We start from the raw sequence: 13,057 nt of genomic DNA on the forward strand, positions 1-13,057 counted from the left end.
TCTTTAATGAAAAGTTTGGTGTTTAACAATCACTTTTAGTTGAATAATTTTCATGTGGAACACTGATAACAATCACTACAATTAAAATGACACATTTCCCCAATGGTTTCATATCAATGTGGTGTGCAGCCAATCCATATAGACTGATCACAGCCAGCATGGCTGTAATGGTGTTACACATTACCTTCAGTACCCTCAGAGGGCAAAATCAGCTAGGGCCATTGCTGCTCAATGAATCTTAGTTTGTGCACATATATGGGCAGAAATAGGCTTGGCTGTAATGCCTGTACTCTTGACCCCATATCAAATAATCTGCCAATTTAACTCCTACAAATATATGCTGAAGATTATCCTCGAGTAGAAAGACAATCTCAGTTTCCTTTTCTTAATGACCAAGCATCTCACTCAGCCCCTACCCCTCCTTCAATGCCAAATTTTTTTTTTTTTATTCGTTCCTGGGATGTCGGCGTCACTGGGTAGGCTAGCATTTATTGCCCAAGCCTAATTGCTCTTAAAAAAGTGGTGAACTGTCTTCTTGAACTGCTGCAGGCTATGTGTTGTAGGTACACCTACATTGCTGTTAGGGAGTTCCAGGATTTTGACCCAGCGACAATGAAGGAACAATGATATAGATTAGATTAGAGATACAGCACTGAAACAGGCCCTTCGGCCCACCGAGTCTGTGCCGAACATCAACCACCCATTTATACTAATCCTACACTAATCCCATATTCCTACCAAACATCCCCACCTGTCCCTATATTTCCCTACCACCTACCTATACTAGTGACAATTTATAATGGCCAATTTACCTATCAACCTGCAAGTCTTTTGGCTTGTGGGAGGAAACCGGAGCACCCGGAGAAAACCCATGCAGACAGAGGGAGAACTTGCAAACTCCACACAGGCAGTACCCGGAATCGAACCCGGGTCCCTGGAACTGTGAGGCTGCAGTGCTAACCACTGCGCCACTGTGCCGCCCCTACTTCCAAGTCAGAATGGTGTGTGGCTTGGATGGGAACCTGCAGGTGGTGGAGTTCCCATGCATCTGTTGCACTTGTCCTTCTACATGGCAGAGGCCGTGGTTTTGGAAGGTGCTGTCGAAGGAGCCTTGGCGAGTTGCTGCAGTGCATTTTGTAGATGGTACACACTGCTGCCACTGTGCGCTGGTGGTGGAGGGAGTGAATGTTTACGGATGGGCTGCCAATCAAGCCAGCTGCTTTGTCCTGGAAGGTGTCGAGCTTCTTTTTGAGTGTTGTTGGAGCTGTACCCATCCAGGCAAGTGAAGACTGGCATCTGTGATGCGAGGGACTTCAGGAGGAGGCTGAGATGGATCATCAACTCGGCACTTCTGGCTGAAGATTGTTGCAAATGTTTGCACTTATGTGCCGGGCTCTGCCATCATTGAGGGTGGGGATATTTTTGGAGCCACCTCTTCCAGTTAGTTGTTTAATTGTCCACCAGCATTCACAACTGGATGTCGCAGGACTGCAGAGCTTAAATCTGATCCATTGGTTATGGGATTGCTTAGCTCTATCGCATGCTGCTTACACTGTTTGCTACACAAGCAGTACTGTGTTGTAGCTTCACTAGGTTGACACCTCATTTTGAGGTATGCCTGGTGCTGCTCCTGGCATGCCCACCAGCACTCTTCATTGAACCAAGGTTGATCCCCCGGTTTGATGGTGATGGTAGAGTAAGGGATATGACGGGCCATGCGGTTACAGATTGTGGTTAAGTACAATTCTGCTGCTGCTGACGGCACACAGTGCCACATGGATGCCCAGTTTTGCACTGCTAGATCTGTTCGAAATCTATCCCATTTAGCATGGTGGTAGTACCACACAACACGATGGACGGTATCCTCAATGTGAAGTCGGGACTTTGTCTCCAGAAGGACTGTGCGGTGGTCACTCCTACCAATACTGTCATGGACAGAGGCATCTGCGACAGGTAGATTGATGACGGTAAGATCAAGCAGGTTTTTCCCTCTTGTTGGTTCCCTCACCACCTGCCGCAGAGCCAGTCCAGCAGCTATGTCCTTTAGCACTCGGCCAGCTCGGTCAATCACGGTGCTACCGAGCCAATCTTGGTGAGGGATATTGAAGTCCCCCACCCAGAGTACATTCCGTGCCCTTCCCACCCTCAGTGCTTCCTCCAAATGGTGTTCAACATGGAGAAGCACTGATTCATCAGCTGAGGGGGCGGGAGGGGGGGGCGGGGGGGTGGTAGGCGATAATCAGTAGGAGGTTTCCTTGCCCATGTTTGACCTGATGCCATGAGACTTCATGGAGTCCGGAGTCAATGTTGAGCACTCCCAGTCCCTCCCGACTGTATATCACTGTTTAAGCAGTATATTGTTGCATTACACCTGTTAACAATGTGATTGTCTTCCTTCAGTGGTTATATAGATATAAAATAAACACAAATTGTGACATGGGGTCTGCTAGGCCAGCATATGTCTACTGATTTTTTAAAATTCATTCATGGGATGTGGGCGTCACTGGCCAGGCCAGCATTTATTGCCCATCCCTAATTGCCCTTGAGAAGGTGGTGGTGAGCTGCCTTCTTGAACTGCTGCAGTCCATTTGGGGTAGGTATACCCACAGTGCTTTTAGGAAGGGAGTTCCAGGATTTTGACCCAGCGACAGCGAAGGAACGGCGATATAGTTCCAAGTCAGGATGGTGTGTGACTTGGAGGGGAACGTGAAGGTGGTGGTGTTCCCATGCATTTGCTGCCCTTGTCCTTCTAGTTGGTAGAGGTCGCGGGTTTGGAAGGTGCTGTCTAAGGAGCCTTGGTGCATTGCTGCAGTGCATCTGAAAGATGGTACACACTGCTGCCACTGTGCATCGGTGGTGGAGGGAGTGAATGTTTGTAGATGGGGTTCCAATCAAGCGGGTTGCTTTGTCCTGGATGGTGTCAAGCTTCTTGAGCGTTGTTGTTGGAGCTGCACCCATCCAGGCAAGTGGAGAGTATTCCTTCACACTCCTGACTTGTGCCTTGTAGATGGTGGACAGGCTTTGGGGAGTCAGGAGGTGAGTTACTCGCCTCAGGATTCCCAGCCTCTGACTTGCTCTTGTAGCCACGGTATTTATATGGCTACTCCAGTTCAGTTTCTGGTCAATGGTAGCCCCTATGATGTTGATAGTGGGGGATTCAGCGATGGTAATGCTGTTGAATGTCAAGGAGAGATGGTTAGATTCTCTCTTGTTGGAGATGGTCATTGCCTGGCACTTGTGTGACGTGAATGTTACTTGCCACTTATTAGCCCAAGCCTGGATATTGTCCAGGTCTTTCTGCATTTCTACATGGACTGCTTCAGTATCTGAGTCGTCGCGAATGATGCTGAATATTGTGCAATCATCAGCGAACATCCCCACTTCTGACCTTATGATTGAAGGAAGGTCATTGATGAAGCAGCTGAAGATGGTTGGACCAAGGACACTACCCTGAGGAACTCCTGCACTGGTGTCCTGGAGCTCAGATGATTGACCTCCAACAACCACATTAACTGATTAACTGCACTGTGATGGAGACAGATTAAATTTCAGCTTTCAAAAGGGAATTGGATAATTAACTGAAGAGAAAAAATTTGCAGTACTATTGGAAAGAGGCAGGAGAGTGGGACAGGCCGAATTACTCTCAGAGAGCCGGCAGAGTGAAGATGGGCCGAATGGCCTCCGGTGCTGGAACAATTCTGTAATTCTAACAGGGCCAGGTCACACCGGTATCGACTTACAATGACCCTATCGCTTTATTGCAGTGAGGATACATTCCACACCATCACTCTTTTCATCGGTTTAAACTCCAGCAGTAAACGTCCCGGGTCCTGAGGTTTGCGGTACAACCAGTAATGGGAACAGGAAGGGCGGCCCCGACCCCGTGATCCCGAGGCGCGGCCCCGACCCCGTGATCCCGAGGCGCGGCCCCGACCCCGTGATCCCGAGGCGCGGCCCCGACCCCGTGATCCCGAGGCGCGGCCCCGACCCCGTGATCCCGAGGCGCGGCCCCGACCCCGTGATCCCGAGGCGCGGCCCCGACCCCGTGATCCCGAGGCGCGGCCCCGACCCCGTGATCCCGAAGCGCGGCCCCGACCCCCTGTTCCCGAGGCGCGGCCCCGACCCCGTGATCCCGAGGCGCGGCCCCGACCCCCTGTTCCCGAGGCGCGGCCCCGTCCCCCTGTTCCCGAGGCGCGGCCCCGTGATCCAGAGGCGCGGCCCCGACCCCGTGATCCAGAGGCGCGGCCCCGACCCCCTGTTCCCGAGGCGCTGCCCCGTGATCCAGAGGCGCGGCCCCGTCCCCCTGTTCCCGAGCCGCGGCCCCGACCCCGTGATCCAGAGGCGCGGCCCCGACCCCGTGATCCAGAGGCGCGGCACCGTGATACCGAGGCGCGCCCGACCCCCTGTTCCCGATGCGCGCTCCCGTCCACTGCTCCCGAAGCGCGGCCCCGGCCTTCTTGTTTTGTCCCCTTGGTGCGCGCTGCCGGCCGGTTGTTATGGAAACGGAGCAGCCAAGGCTAGGAGACGCACCGAAACATCAAAGCTGTCCTACCGCCAATCATGATCTTCCCTTTCAAACATTCCCCTTGAGCCGGGAACAAGCCGCTAACAACAGAGCCCCGATACCGAACAGCGCGCGTGCACCGGTAAAAGCTCTCCCCCATCACATCGCGCCGGAAGGCGGGGCGACTTCTAAATGAGCCCGGCTGCACATCCGACCTTAAACTCTGGGTCCGGCCAACAGCTTCGCGCAGACAGTCTGAGATGGAAAGCAGTAACATCGCAGGCGGGGTTGTAGTCTGTTTAATATAAAAACAAGAAATGCTGGAACCACTCAGCAGGTCTGGCAGCATCTGTGGAATGAGAAGCAGAGTTAACGTTTCGGGTCAGTGACCCTTCCACAGATGCTGCCAGACCTGCTGAGTGGTTCCAGCATTTCTTGTTTTTATTTCAGATTTCCAACATCTGCAGTATTTTGCTTTTATTGTAGTCTGTTTAGTTAGTGAGAAGGGTGAAGGGACCTTGGACTGCATGTCCACAGCCCGAAAGGTAGCACAACAAGTTTACATGGTGATTGAGAAGGTTTACCACATACATGGGATTACATAGGATATATGGTACAGAAACAGGCTATGCCAGCAGTTAGGCTCTGCTCGAGCTTCCTCCCATGTTCCCTCATCTAAATCTATCAGCGTAATTCTCTACTCCCTTCTCCCTCATATCCTTGTCTAGCTTCCCGTTAAATGCATCTATACTATTCACTGTAACCACTCCCTGTAGTAGCAGGTTCCACATTCTCACTGCTCTTGGGGTAAAGAAGTTTCTTCAAAATTCCCTATTGGATTTCTTGGTAGCAATCTTATATTTGTGGAAATATAAAATACTGAAATGTTGTTTATACAGCTTGTGGAAAATTACCAAGAAGTCATTTCTACACAACATAATGAAATCACTGAAAAAGGGAACTGATAAGGGTATGTAAAAAAGACCTTGAGACAGTACGGCAGTTAAAAATTGTGCTTAGGCAGAGAAAAAAAAAACAGCAAGAGTTAGAACAAAGGATGTAGTGAATGAGAAACTGCCCCACTAAGATAAAGGCTGACAGCTGCAAGTTAACACACGCAATGGAGAGCCAAATAAGGTAAAACAAAAACAAGAGTTAGGGGCTAGAAAGTTAGAGTAGGGGGAGAAGTAAACAGAGGAGGAGACTGTAGCAACCATAGGATAGGTTAGTGTCATAATATGTTATAACCAATAATGTAAAATAAAGGCGTGGACAAATGGATTTGTATTGTATAAACATGAACTGAATATGTTGATCGGTGTGCCTGCTTGTAGGACACCCGATCTTGCAAGAACGTTAAATAAACTTACTTCTTCAGAGTTTGACTTGGTGTAAATTATTATTAAGTGGGCTACGTTTCTCACATATTGATGGCCTGTAGTTATGCTCCTCCCCACAAGTGAAAATATTCCCTCTCTAAATCCTTTCTATCAAAATCTTTAATAATTTAAAGACCCCTATTAGGTTACCCCTCAGCCTTCATTTTTCAAGAGAAGAGACTGATATGTATGCCCATTCATTTCTGGTATCATCCTCGTCAATCTTTGCACCCTCTCTAGTGCCTCTATATCCTTTCTATAATATGGTGTCTAGACCTGCACGCAGTACTCTAGGTAAGACTTGGTTTGCTTTTATATGGCCTTGCTAACATGTGGCACCACTTTTAGCAATTGGTGTATTTGTACTCTGAGATCCTCTACTTTGCCTAGACTTGAACCTTCCAGGTAATAAGTGACCTTTTTCTTCCCACTAAACTGTACTATTTCACATTTATCCTTGTTGAACTTCATTTGCCTATTCTGCAAGTGTATTAATGTCCTCCTGTAATTTGTTGGGAAACTTGCTCTTCCTGATTTATATTAATGACCTAGACCTTAGTGTACGGGGCACAATTTCAAAATTTACAGATGATGGGAAACTTGGAAGCATTGTGAACTGTGAGGAGGTTAGTATAGAACTTCAAACGGACATAGACAAGTTGGTGGAATGGGCGGACAAGTGGCAGATGAAGTTCAGTGTGGTGAAATATGAAGGGATTAATTTTGGTCGGAAGAACATGGAGAGACAATATAAAATAAAGGGTACAATTCTAAAGGGGGTGCAGGAGTTGAGGGACCTGTGTGTATATGTGCATAAGTCATTGAAGGTGGTAGGACAGGTTGAGAGAGCGGTTACTAAAGCATACAGTCTTCTTTGGCCTCCTTGTCTCAAGACAATGGGTAAGTGCCGAGAGGTGATCAGTGGTTTGTGAAGCAGCGCCTGGAGTGGCTATAAAGGCCAATTCTAGAGTGACACTTCCACAGGTGCTACAGATAAAATTGGTTGTCGGGGCTGTTACACAGTTGGCTCTCTCCTTGCGCTTCTGTCTTTTTTCCTGCCAACTGCTAAGTCTCTTCGACTCGCCACTCTTTAGCCCCGCCTTTATGGTTGTCCGCCAGCTCTGGCGATCGCTGGCAACCGACTCCCATGACTTGTATTCAATGTCACAGGACTTCATGTCGTGTTTGCAGACGTCTTGTGTTTGCAGATACAGTATCCTAGGTTTTATTAATAGGGGCATAGAGTACAAGAGCAAAGAGTTTATGTTGAACTTGTACAAGACACTAGGTCGGCCTCAGCTGGAGTATTGCATCCAGTTCTGGACGCTGCATTTAAGGAAAGATGTGAAGGCATTGGAGAAAGTGCGTAAAAGAATCACAAGAATGGTTCCAGGGATGAGGAACTTCATTTACGAAGATAGATTGGAGAAGTTGGGTCTGTTTTCTTTGGAGAAGTGAAGGCTGAGAGGAGATTTTGATAGAAGTATTCAAAATTATGAGGGGTCTGGACAGAGTAGATAGAGAGTAACTATACCTGCTCGTGAAAAGATCGAGAACGAGAGGGCACAGATTTAAGGTAATTGGCAAAAGAAGCAATGGCAACATGATGAAAAACTTTTTCACGTAGTAAGTAGTTAGGATCTGGACTGCACTGCCAGAGTGTGTGGTGGAGGCAGGTTCAATAGAAGCATTCAAAAGGGAATTAGATAGTTACCTAAAAAGGAAGAATGTGCAGGGTTATGGGGAGAAGGTGGGGGAGTGGCACTAAATGAAGTGCATTTTTGAAGAGACGGTGCAGACCTGATGGACCGAATGGCCTCTTTCTGTGCTGTAACAATTCTGTGACAGTGATCCCCCCCTCATGTCTGTCCAAATCTACAAGGTGTCTATCCCTTCTTCAGCACAAGTTACTACCCTCAAAAGGCTCTCTCTCTCTGCATGCTCACAACAATGTATGCATCTCTTTTAAGTTTCTCTAGAGTGTCGTGTTCCGCTCGCCTTTGCTGGATAGGATCTCATTGTTCTCCCTCCTGGGGTCCCCAAGAGGAATTCTTCTTTCTCACAACCAATACTTTGTGCAAAAAATAATTTGATATTTCAAGGTAAAATAAATTTTCAATGTAAAATATGAGAATGTCTGAACTCCATTTTTCATAAATGCAATGGGCTAAATTTGCTGGCAAAATAACAAGAAGTTTAATGAGTTTAGGAAGAAATACCATGGCACAATTGCTGGAGGATTTGCACCACTCCACCATTAGTTTTGTGAAAATGGCAGCTTTCCCTCAACCTCCCCGTGAGTTTCGAGAAATTGCTGCATTTGTGTGTAAATAACTGTAGAAAGGGCTGGTACTTAACAGCGTAAGGGCTCTTTTATCAACAAGATTTATATTCCTTGAATGCCACTCAACTTTGGTGGTCCAAAAAAGGAACAGTTGAATTTGTGGAGCTTCAATCCTGCAGGTAGTAAATTGTTCTGAGATGTTCAAAATTTACATTTTTTTCTTACTTTTTCTTTTTGCACCCTTTCCCTCATCTTATACAATCTTTCTTCCCCTTTTATTTTTCTGTACCTGAATTGATTCTAATTCAAGAAATGCTGGAACTACTCAGCAGGTCTGGCAGCATCTGTGGAAATAGAAGCAGAGTTAACATTTCGGGTCAGTGACCCTTCTTTGGAACTGGCAAATATTAGAAATGTCAAAGGTTATAAGCAAGTGAGGCGGGGGTAGGGCAAGAGGTAACAAAGGAGAAGGTGTAGATTGGACAAGGCCACATAGCTGACCAAAAGGTCATGGAGCAAAGGCAAACAATATGTTAATGGTGTGTTGAAAGACAAAGCATTAGTACATTTAGGGTGTTAACGGACTGAAGATTGAACAGCAGCAAGTACAAACATGAAAAAAAACCAGTGGGTAAGCAAACTGAACAAACTAAGATGAAATGAAATAAACATTAAAAAAAAATAAAAAATTGTAAAAAAAAAAAAATAACTAAAAATAAAAGTTAAATGGGGGGCCCGTCATGCTCTGAAATTATTGAACTCAATGTTCAGTCTGGCAGGCTGTAGTGTGCCTAATCGGTAGATGAGATGCTGTTCCTCGAGCTTGCGTTGATGTTCACTGGAACACTGCAGCAAGCCCAGGATAGAGATGTGAGCATGAGAGCAGGGAGGAGTGTTGAAATGGCAAGCAACCGGAAGCTCAGGGTCCTGCTTGCGGACTGAGCGGAGGTATTCCATAAAGCGGTCACCCAGACTGCGTTTGGTCTCCCCAATGTAGAGGAGACCACATTGTGAGCAGCGAAGACAGTATACTACATTGAAAGCAGTACAAGTAAATCGCTGCTTCACCTGAAAGGAGTGTTTGGGGCCTGGGATAGTTTCACAGATGCTGCCAGACCTGCTGAGTGGTTCCAGCATTTCTTGTTTTTATTTCAGATTTCCAGCATCCGCAGTATTTTGCTTTTATTTTGATTCTAATTCACTCTAGTTCCATCTCTGTCATTCTTCAGTTTCTTTCTCATTCCTTCTCATTGATTGAGGAGATAGACAGTTGGTCCCGTCATTTAACAAGATCCCAGATACCCTGTTGCCCCTGTTATCAGCTCACATTTCCAGCAATTTGCAGTGCAAAATTTTTTTTGAGCTGAAACATGAGGGAAAAGGCTAACTAACGGGGTACTCAATGACATGACCCACTCCATCAAATTCTGAGCCGTTATGAAATCAGAGAAGTAAGGAGTAATAAAGAGTCCATCTAACATGCATTGGCAGTTAAAAGGATTACTTCAGAGAAAGTTCACCAACCTAACTAGTTAGTTTAAACTTATGACTGTAACTAGATTCTATTCCTGTTCCACCGGCAGTCTGTTGTGTTAAGATTTGTATGGCTGTGGAAATTTTTCAGTGCTCTTTTTTTCAGAGAGCCATGAACTGTTACATTTCAAATAACCAGGGGGTGAAGGATAGAACTGGAGGCTAATCTTGACACATTACAAATGTGCACCTCCAAACCCCAACAACCACAATTTCAGTCTAGTCCTACATTTGAGCACATGTGAATCCCTAGTTAATGCCACCAAGTTGAAAACAATTAAATGCCAATAATGTACTATTAACATTGTCTGGAAAGTTATGCTGCACTGTACTGGTATTATGTCAACACTCCCCTAACTTCAAACTGAGTTTTTCAGTGTAGCTCATTTGTCTGTGGAAAGGAGATTTAATTTTACTTCACCAGTTGACTCAGGGACTCCGCATACAGCATCGTTGATTGGCACTGTAGTGAGTGTGAGAAGATCCCAAACGAAGCGCAGATGCTGCTGCATGGAACAGCTATTAGATCAAGAAAAATGTCTAAATATGAACAGAGGCAAGTTTAAGCTTACATAAGAAATAGGAGCAGGAGTAAGCCATACAGTTCCAAAAGCTTCCTCTGTCATTCAGTAAGATCATGGCTGATCTTCTACCTCAAGTCCACTTTCCCACCCAATCCCTATATCCTGGATTCCCTTGCATTTTAAAGAATGTTTCTGCTACACAAACCTTTGTTTTTGGTACATTTCCAAGACTTAAAAGAAATTCCAGTGTACCTTTAGTGAATGAAGGAAGCTGAGCTTGAAAAGAGAGCTGTACTTACCAAACACAGCCTCTTCCTGTCAGGAAATTATTTCTGTATCTGTATGTAACATTAGAGTTATGATAATTGTGCAGTTACTGGGGTTGTCGATTGGATGGGTGTAATGCTGTGTCAGAACAGCAAATGGTAAAAAGATATAGTAGGGAGTGGTAGGATTGTCAACGTTGTATTATCATATTCTGGAGCTTTCCAAAACTCCACATATTAATTCAAGTTCGACTATTTTATACATTCAGATTCTGCTTTCCATGTACTTGCACTGACTTAGATGCAAACCACTTGCAGATTTTTTGTTGATCTTTTCATCTGGTTATTTGGTGCTGTATTTAATGTGAGTGCTCTTTTTCTGCTCTGGGTGTTGACAACAAAAAGTTCAAAATGGTACTATTATCTTTCAGTGCCTCCCACCCACTGATAGACACTTATTGCTGTGTTAACATGAGTCAGGGCAAATCACAAAAGCTTATGTTAGTTCAGTGCAAGCGTTTTGATGACATTTTTGAGGAAATTATGAATAATCGCGTTCCTTAAAAGATGTTCATCACTTTCAAAATGCTGAATAACCCTTCTGGACCAGGAATTGCATTATATTCAAGGCCGGAGAAGAGTAGACAGCTGGAATGTGTCCCCTTCCAAGTCAATGGAAATTAAAGAATCTTTGCTATCCTAATATAGAGAAAAGTAAAAATAGAGCAACATCTAAGCAATAGTGACCATGACATATTAAGCTTTAAGATAATCATTGAGAAGGAGGTAAGCATAATAAAGACCAAGGTAATAGATTGGAGAAAATTGAGTAGAACTTGGGAAAATAAAATGTGCAATATTGGCAAGCAATGATATAGAGCAGCAATGGGAAGCATTTAAAAAGGTGTTCAAGAGCCCAGGAAAAATGTATGTGTGAAAAAAAGAACAAACTAAACATTAATGAACCACCATAAAGACATAGGGAAAAATTCAGGGCATGTAAAGCGGCATATACAAAGTATATGGACAGAAAGGGAAAGCATGACATCAACAATGGCAACAAATTGTATTTACATAGCGCCTTTAATGTAATAACCATCCCAGTATGCTTCACAGGGGCATTATAAAATTGGATACCAACCAAATAAGGAGATATTGGAGGGAATTTTATCCTGGCGGCGGGTGTCTCAACATCTGGAGAAACTGACACCGAGATCCCCACATTGCCTCTTCTACAGAAGGCCCATTGAATTTAGTGCCAATCAGGTACTTAAGTGGACAGTGGCAGGCTTTCTACGGGTTCAAAGGCCTTGGTGCTGGAGGTCCCATCCTTGCAGAGCTGCCAACCAATTAGGCCAGTAGCTGCAGCAGCACCGTGGTGGTGGTGACTGCTGCTGCAGATGCACCTACTGGAGGCTGAGGAGCATCGGTGGAATCGGGCCTCAGGTAGGTCAGGGCAAGAGAGGTCAGGTTGGGGGGGTGGGGGGGAGGTTGTGGGGGACGGGTTTTGGGTTTTGGCAGCAAGGGCAGTGGGGTAGCCCTCAGCAGGACCCCCTTCCCAATGCCGCGTCCCTCATTCAGGCACTGTGCCTTTTAATGAGGGATGCCCCCCCCCCCCCCACCGGAGCCGGGAAGCAGTTCGCACTTTTTTCCGTGCTGTGCTTCCCATGTTGTGACAGGCCCACTCGCCACATGGCTAATTGCGGTTGCGGCGGGAAGAGGCCCTTAATTGCAGGTTGATTGCCCAGTTAAGGACCTCAATTCATTGCAGGACGGGAAGGCCGTTCACAGGTCTTGCTGCCCTGGACTAAATTTTGGTGGAGGTGGGATGGTGGCGTGAACCCAAGGCATGGATGAGGGTTTCAGCAGCAGATGAGCTGAGACAGGGGCCTAGTTCAACAATGTTATGGAGGTGGAAATAGCCGGTTTTAGTGACGGTGTGGACATATAGTAGGAAGCTCATCTCAGGATCAAATATGACACCAAGGTTGTGAACTCTCTGGTTTAGTCTTAAGACGGTTGCCAGGGAGTGGGAGTCGGTGGCTAGGGAGTGGATTTTGTAGCGGCGACTGAAGACAATTGGAGGAAATTCCAGTACTGGATGTCGGATAAGCAGTCTGATAATTTAGGGAAAGTGGAGGCGTTGAGAGGGTCGGTGGTGAGGTAGAACAGGGTGTCGTCAGCATACATGTGGAAACTGATGCTGTGTTATGGATAATGTAACTGAAGGACAGCATGTAGATGAAAAATAGGAGAGGGCCAAGGATTGATCCTTGGGGACAACAGAAGTTACAGTGTGGGAGAAGGAACTGCGTTGGGGTGGAAACCCAATTGGGGGGATTCAAACATGGAGTATAATTTGGAGTAGAAAGCAAGTCTCAGGACTGGTGACCATGAAACTACCAGATTGTTGTAAAAACCCATCTGGTTCACTAATAATCTTTAGGGAAGGAAATCTGTCGTCCTTACCCAGTCTGGCCTACATGTGACTCCAGACCAACAGCAACGTGGTTGACTGTTAACTGCCCTCTGAAATGGCTTAGCAAGCTACTCAGTTGTATCAAAGT

At 46.1% G+C, this 13,057-nt stretch overlaps 1 protein-coding gene across 4 annotated transcripts in view; it reads right to left on the reverse strand.

Moving 5' to 3' along the window:
- Positions 1–10,543, reverse strand: part of pigq (phosphatidylinositol glycan anchor biosynthesis, class Q) — a 66,219-nt gene extending 55,676 nt beyond the window's left edge. Inside the window, exon 1 of one of the 4 annotated variants that reach the window (XM_068055733.1) lies at positions 10,524–10,543. The gene's annotated coding sequence lies outside the window, so the exon portion shown is untranslated. Of the gene's footprint in view, positions 1–4,530; positions 4,693–4,719; positions 4,820–10,523 lie in introns of those variants that run through there. The other 3 variants (XM_068055732.1, XM_068055730.1, XM_068055731.1) reach the window with 3 other exon arrangements.
- Positions 10,544–13,057: the final 2,514 nt, after the last annotated feature.

The sequence above is a fragment of the Heterodontus francisci genome, chromosome 24 (genome assembly GCF_036365525.1).
Source record: "Heterodontus francisci isolate sHetFra1 chromosome 24, sHetFra1.hap1, whole genome shotgun sequence".
Lineage (NCBI taxonomy): Eukaryota > Metazoa > Chordata > Chondrichthyes > Heterodontiformes > Heterodontidae > Heterodontus > Heterodontus francisci.